We start from the raw sequence: 7,939 nt of genomic DNA, 5'->3' as shown, positions 1-7,939 counted from the left end.
GTTCCTGCTCAACTGAGATCCAGTCACTGTTGTTTTGGAGCCCATATCAATTCTACCTCAGAGGTATCTATGCATTTCGCTGGCTTTGAGATGGAAGAACTGAGCTTGACACCAGGTGCAGGAGGCTGAGCACCTTGAAAATATTTCGTCCACTGATCCTGTCTCAGAACAGGTAGAAGCCTGTGAACCTCCCAGGGAACCCCACTCTTTCCAGGTTGTGGTGCTGATGGGAGACTCAGCTACTACTTATGACATCCCACTGCCAGCCCTAACTCTGTATTCACCATATTGTCACTTTTTGCTTCTGTTTTCATGTTCTCTTTTAGCAGGGATTGTTAGAAGAAATTTTACAGAAAATCTTTTTAGGACCAGGCCTGCTCTCTTTGGATAGTCATATCTAAAATCTGTTGTTAGGTTATGGAAATAAAGGGACAGCTTAGGCCTGAAGTCTCTGATCAGAAGCCTGTGTTTGGATGATCCTCTCTATTATGAATTGAGCTGACTGTTCCTCATTCTGAATATTCATGTTCATTTCAAATTGACTGCATTTTGGTAGTTGGCTTCACCATTGGCTGATCTCTGTCAACAGTGAGATAGCCATTCAAGGCCTCCAAAATATACAAGAGGCGTGACTCAATCCAGCTAGGGGCTTGATGAAAGAAACCAGTATGAAAACAAAGTTGAGCTCTTAATCTGTCAATTCAGAATTGATGCTTTGCTTTATAATAGGATTCCTTTCAACACTACTCCAGGATTGTATTTATGTATTTGTGGAAGGAACTGCAGATGAGTAATCTGAACCCACTGTCATAAATCATAGATGAGTGAAAAAGATTAAAGTCAGGTGAAATGTTGTGTTTTGTTTTGGGAGGTGTGGAGAGGTAGACAGATGGGAGATGGACAATTAAATAAAGTTTGACATTAATATCATGTGTACGTGGAACAAAGACTCAGTTCATGGCATTCCACTTAGCCAACATCTACAGGGAATAAACTTGATTTACATTGTGAGAGAGATGGAAATGGACAACACTTGACTGTGGAGTAAGGTAGTCTGTGGTACAGCAATTTGCTTTAGGAGTTGGTGCTACTGAACTTAAAAAGAATAATGAGTTCACCAAGTTTAGCTATCATTGTGATATGCTTACCCATGTGTTGCCTGTAGTTGGTACTTGGTGTGTTGTAGAAGAAATCATATGGTGATTAAATCTTGAAAAAACCCCTGGGCAATGTGGGATTGGGTTTGAAATAAGAGAGAAATGAAGCAAAGAATGTATAGAAAAGCAGAGGAAAGAACCTCAATGTGAGAAGGGGAATAAAAGAAGAACAAAGAAAACATAATTTGACTGACCACTTGATTGCAGGTGTGGAGCTGGAGACTTTTCCTTCTGGAAGAGCAGAGCTTAACCTAGGGAGTACAAATATATAGCGTGGGATCAGGACAGAAACAAGCTCCCATAGCCTCTGAAACTCTTGTGACCTAGTAGAAGAGAAGTGGGTTTGCCAAGGAGTAAGGCCTACTTTCTAATGGGAATCGAGGCATGATAGTAGAGTTGATCTGTCAGCTTGTGGGCCCAGAGAAGTCATCTCCTTTAATCTCAAGATGGAACAATAGCTTTGAGGAGTGAGTCTCTGTTGGCATGACCGTAGAAGACAAACCTGTGTCTATCCTGTCATCTTTCACCACTTGTGGCAGCTAAGCTCCACACCTGTCCATTTAGGGGATGGAGTGAGTGTGGTGACTCTTGTCAAGAGTCATTCCAGGACTGAATCCCTCAATGTACACGTATGTCAGAACATTATATCATGCATCTCATTATATAAAAATTGTCAATTTAAAAATTACAACAAGGAAAAGTAGCTTCGAAGCTGAGCTTCTCAGGCTCCCCAAAGCCACCAATATCAAGACTATGACATTGACATTTGAATCTAAGATTTTACGCCCACCAATAAATTACAACAGCTTGTTTTGTATTTGGAAGTCTGTGGACATCAACAAACATAGGAACAACTGAATAATCCAAAAAACCAGCCTTGTTCAAAGTTATATTTATTCAAGCAGTTCCACACTTGCTGTTGATTGTGCCAGCGTGCACTTAAAGAGACAAACAGATGCAGTCAGAATAAGAGTATGTTTGTTCAGTTGTGCAACTGTCATTGCTCATTAAGCCAGATAGATAAAAATAATATTTTGATGCTGGAGACGAATAACTCAGTAATTGTTAGATTAGCACTTTACAAACATTGCTTTATTCATTCCTCATGAAAGTTGCGCAAACTGGGTACCGAGATCCTATTTTATGGTGTCATGAGCTGGGAGTCAGAAAAGGTTAAGTAATCTTACCAAGGCCACACAGGCAGTAAGATGAAAAATTTATTTTTGAGTCTGAGATTGTCTGACCCCAGATGCACTTCTGTCTTTTTTATTTTTATTTCATTTTTGATGATGTTTTTACATAGTTGATTAAGGTGGGAAGGGTTGAGGATTAGGGGAAAGTGGGAGAGACAACTATTTCCACACCTTCCTTATCTTCTTCATGTAACTGGGGGGAGGTGGAGACAAGGGAAGAAGCCACACTCCACCTCTCAACCGCCCCTCTACCCAGGGATGGGGAACAGCCACCTAATGTCATCCCAGGGTCCCCAGGGTGCAGCATGTTCTGAGGGTTCCGTTCATGCAGTTTCAATAGTTCTGACATGCTATTGATTTTGCAGATCCAAATCAGTTCTTCAAAGGTCCATTGGCTGATACAGTCCACCCCAGAATCTCCATTCGCCCAGAAATTTGTTGTCAAGTTTCTTTGGAGTAGTTGACCAATTTGTTCTGCTCTTCTTCCTCTGTTATGGTACCACATGTCCTCTGCAGGATGCAGTGAATTGCCTAATACTCCATGCTGACGCATTTCTTATTGAACACACTACATAGTCAGGGCTTCATATTTCCAGTCAAAGGCTAGATGATTGACTAGAAAAGGCAGGTGTAAGTAATGCAGTAGACTCTCAGAAGTGATTTCCTGGTAGTTACTACCAAAGAGACTGTATGCAGTTTTCTTAAAATGCAACACTGTGGCTGGAGCTGCAAGAATTGACCCAATGAAGGATGAACAACAGTTTTTTCTTGTGCAAGAGACATTTCAAGGATGGGTGGTTGCATAGGTAAATCAGGGACCGAGTTAATCAGCTTTTAATCCCTACAGTGCAAATACTTGAGAGAAACTGCTTTAAAGGAAAAGTAGTATTTTAACTCATGGTTGTGGAAGTTCACAGCCCAAGACTGAGCTGTCTACACTGTACTGTCATCTAATGGAGGCGGTGGATGGCAGATTGTATGCAGAGGATCCATGGCAAGTCAGAGACAGAGACAGACCACACGCTCACCCTCCACGTCCATGTATCCTTTCCTATAAACTGTTATGATCTGACCATGGGGCTCCAGCCTAGCAACCTAGTCTAGTCCTACCACTTCCCAATGGCCCCACCATCAGACATCAACACTGGATCAAACCTCTTTCCTGAAACTACTGATGGTAGCTTTTCTAGTAAGGACTTAGAAGATAACTCCACAGCCAAAAGCAAGAACTATTGCCATTCATGGCTTCAAGTTATGTATGTGCCCACCAAAACCATTGAGACTCCCCTACTCAACACCAAAATATAGGGAGGAGGGTGAGCCTGCCTGGTTGTTGACAAATAGTCCAAGTCAATGTTCACTGTACGGCAAGGGAGTTAGGAAATGCATATATGACCAGTTTACTTGAGTAAAACTAACTCCTTGATTGGGAATGAACTCAGTGACCTTGTCCTTAGTCGTGCTTTCCATTAATTGAGCAAATCAAATAATTCATTTCAAAAGCCAATGGCAACAACCAAATGGCATATGACATAATGCCAAGGCATATTCAGTGCCAAGAAGAATAGGAAGACACACAAACTTATCTGACTCATGTGCCAGAAATTTGCTTCAAACCATTAATGTGGGGATTTGTGAAGAATTTCGCAGTGCTTGGTATGCAGTAAGTATTCAGTTAGTGAAAACTAATTATATCCTCTCATTTTGATTGACTTATTCATGAAACAGTAGCTACTGTAGGCCCACTGAGTCTACACATGGAGAATACATTTTAATCAAAATGGTTCTAATCCTGACCCTCCCTAACTTGAGGAATGAGACCAATAGTGATGTCTTTGCAAAAACTTGCCATTTCTTTTTTCATTTGTTCTGAGATCCATCTTGGAGAAATCTCCTTCATCTGCCTGCTCTAATATTTTCTTTTCTCCAGTCCTGAGCTCAAGAATTCCTCTTTGAGTCTCCCAGCACTTCTATCCTCATCCTTTGAACAATCTGTTAAGTTTACCCAGGTTTAACCTACAGTCAAATTGCTGCTACCACACTTGCAGTCCCTAATAAACTAGAATCTAACCTCATATATAACTCAACTGAAAGCCTAATTTAGGGGAATAGTATTGTAAAAGTTAAGTCTCAGTCTATCAAAGAAGATGGTCTTCAGTCCATCAAATAAGAAAGTGGTAGTGCGATGTTTCAATCAATCAGGTTGTTTCCACACATCACATCTGTTTTCTGTACTTAAATACTGCTTGTGTACATTGTGGGAGAGGGATCATCTAGCTCAGAGGGCCACCCACTTTACAAGTTGTCTTTTGCCTATTTAAACTCTGTTAAATCTAAGTTGCATGGAGTTTTTCTTTGACAGTCCTTGTAATATAGAGAGCTTCATTTTTACACCATCACTTATTGGTTCATGCTAGTATTAATTTAGAATCCTCGAAGAGTTAAATCATAACATATCTATATATCTATATATCTATATATTATATCTATATATTATATATGTAGTGAGCATTGCAAAGATTTAATGAAATTGTGATTGAGAGAATCAGAAGAATCTGGTTCAAAAGAAGATAAAAGGAATGGATATAAACTGGTAAAAGAAAAAGATTCTGAATAAAATAGCCAAATTAGAGAAAAAGTGGTTAATGTCCTAGAGGCAATACATCCCCACTGCTTGTAATAAGCATCTTGACTGAACAGAGCAACTGATGTGGGATAAACAGACAGGGCTTTGGTATAGTGTTGCTAGCTGGGAATACTTGGCATGCCCCCTCTCTTGCCATCTAATTCAGCTCTACTCTTTGCCAATCAAAATGCTACCTTTCTTTGGAAGCATATACTTCATCCAGGACCTAAGGGGATACCAGGAAAATATGGATATTGTTCTGTGTGGAATTTGCGTGGGAGCTTTACCCACTATATCACAACAGTGGCCTGCAGGTATTTGTCTGTCTCTCCTTCCCTATCCTCTTTTTCAGGCAAATCTGGCTCACTACTCACTTACGATGGGTATTTCTCTGTATGTTGCAACCCATGCTCATATGTGCACAAACCTGTGTGTGTGCATGTGTGTGTGTGTGTGTGTGAGAGAGAGAGAGAGAGAGAGTTTCCCATCTTTTGAATAAGCTGTATCACTTTGTGCACCTTCTTTGTGTCAGCACTTAATGTACTTATCTTTGTGCAAGACAAGAGCCTGGAGCCTGGAGCCTCCTCCACACCAAAACCATTTACATTTCTCCCAGACAAAAATAATTCTCATGTTCTCAGTTTGTTACTACTTAGGAATTTCAGAGTCTGACCCTTCAACAACAGCAAATTGTAAAATCAACATAGTCACAGATGCCAGGAGAGTCTGGTGGCACAATGTGGGTTTGTTGGAGAGTGCTTTTGTGTAACTTGCAATGGACATATCTTTTTAAACTTTTCTCCCAATCCTTGTAACATTTTAAAGCCACTGGTTTCTGCGGTTGAACGTATGCTGGCAAGTGATAGCAAAAAAGATAGTTGGTTTTGGGTTTAGGGAAACCTAAGTACATTTTATGACTTCACAACCTTACCTCTGTGGGCCTCAGCTTCCTCAGAGGCATGACAATGATCATCTGAAAAGTTTAGAAAGTGCAAGAATACCCTGGGTCCCAGTAAATATTACTTTCTTTCTCTTTTCTGCTCAACAGTAGAGATGCACCTTGCACTTCTTGTGCCACCCTTTCTCTGGAGCTCCAGCAGGATGCCGGAGCTCTGTGTGACAATTCCTTCTGGTTTAGTTACCTTTGGCTTATGATTTTGGCAAAGTCCATCTTATTTCTGCATCTCAATTTAGCCTTTGCTACAAGTGAGATGGTACAGTGGTTCTTAACGATGGAGGGCAATAGTCCTTAGAGAAGGTTTGAAATTGGGGCAGAGAGAGCTTTTCTGCTTTTCATAGGACTTGGTGAGTGTTCTTGATACTTTATGTCTGGGCTCCAGGGAGGACAAAGATGCTCAGTGTGCAGTCCTGTCTCCTCAAGATGGGACTGTGCTGTCCAACAGGTCAGAAACACCGCCTTTGAGGTGTCCCTTTCTCCACGGGACTTCAGATGTCATTGTCTGAGAACAAGTTGATGCTTCACTGGTGCTTCCTTCAAAGCTTGGCAGATATACCAATGCACGAAAAAGCCTCTTAAGATACTTTACAATGTATTTTAAAATGTTATTCAAAAAACAGAGACTCAGAAAGACAGAAAATGTTATGGATAGAAGATAGATAGATGATAGATAGATAGATGATAGAGAGAGAGAGAGATAGATAGATAGATAGATAGATAGATAGATAGCAAGAACACTGCCAAAGTAGTGCTACGGGGTAAACTCATCGCAATTGGAGCTCATGTCAAGGCCCAAGAGAGGCGCCAAATACAGGAACTAAATACACACCTCCAGGAATTGGAAAAACAACAGCAGAAGAGCCCCACACACAATAGGAAGCAAGAAATCATCAAAACAAGGGAGGAAATTAATCAGATAGAAATAAAAAAAAACTATACGCAAAATCAATGAATCAAAAAGCTGGTTTTTTGAGAAGATAAACAAGATAGACACCCCACTGGCCCGACTGACAGGAAAAAACAAGAGAAAGCAAGAATTAACAGCATCAAACATGAAAAAGGCAACATAACAACAGACACCGCAACCATTAAGGACATAATTAGAAATTACTACAAAGCACTGTACTCCAACAAATCAGAAGACCACCAAGAAATGGAAAATTTCTTAGACCTCTACCACCTGCCCAAACTTAGCCCAGAGGCAACGAACGACCTGAACAAACCCGTAACTGAAGCAGAGATTGAATCAGTGATTAAAGACCTCCCAACAAAGAAAAGCCCAGGCCCAGATGGCTTCACTACAGAATTCTACAAAACATTCCGAACAGAACTAACCCAATCCTCTACAAACTCTTCAAAACAAAAGAAAAAGAAGCAACCCTTCCAAACTCATTCTATGAAGCCAACATTACCTTAATCCCAAAACCAGACAGAGATCTAACAGAGAAGGAAAACTACAGACCTATCTCTTTGATGAACATTGATGCTAAGATTCTCAACAAAATCCTAGCCAATAGAATTCAAAAACACATCAGACAGATCATTCATCCAGATCAAGTAGGATTCATCCCTGGAATGCAGGGATGGTTCAACATTCGGAAATCCATAAATGTGATACACCACATCCAAAAACTGAAAAACAAGAATCACATGATAGTATCAATAGATGCAGAAAAAGCTTTTGACAAAATCCAACACCACTTCCTGCTAAAAACCCTAACCAAGGTAGGCATAGATGGAAAAATCCACAACATAATTAAAGCCATATATGAAAAACCCAACGCCAGCATCATACTGAATGGAGAAAAACTGGAACCCTTCCCACTGAGATCTGGAACAAGACAGGGATGTCCACTTTCTCCACTACTATTCAACATAGTCCTAGAGGTACTCGCTGAGGCCATAAGATAAGAAAAAGAAATCAGAGGAATCCAAATGGGAAACGAAGAAGTCAAGCTCTCACTATACGCAGATGATATGATTCTTTATGTAGAAGAGCCAAGAG

The sequence above is a fragment of the Ochotona princeps genome, chromosome 14 (assembly GCF_030435755.1).
Source record: "Ochotona princeps isolate mOchPri1 chromosome 14, mOchPri1.hap1, whole genome shotgun sequence".
Classification (NCBI taxonomy): Eukaryota; Metazoa; Chordata; class Mammalia; order Lagomorpha; family Ochotonidae; genus Ochotona; species Ochotona princeps.
The sequence above is the reverse complement of the archived record's forward strand: the minus strand, read 5'-3'. Positions refer to the sequence as shown.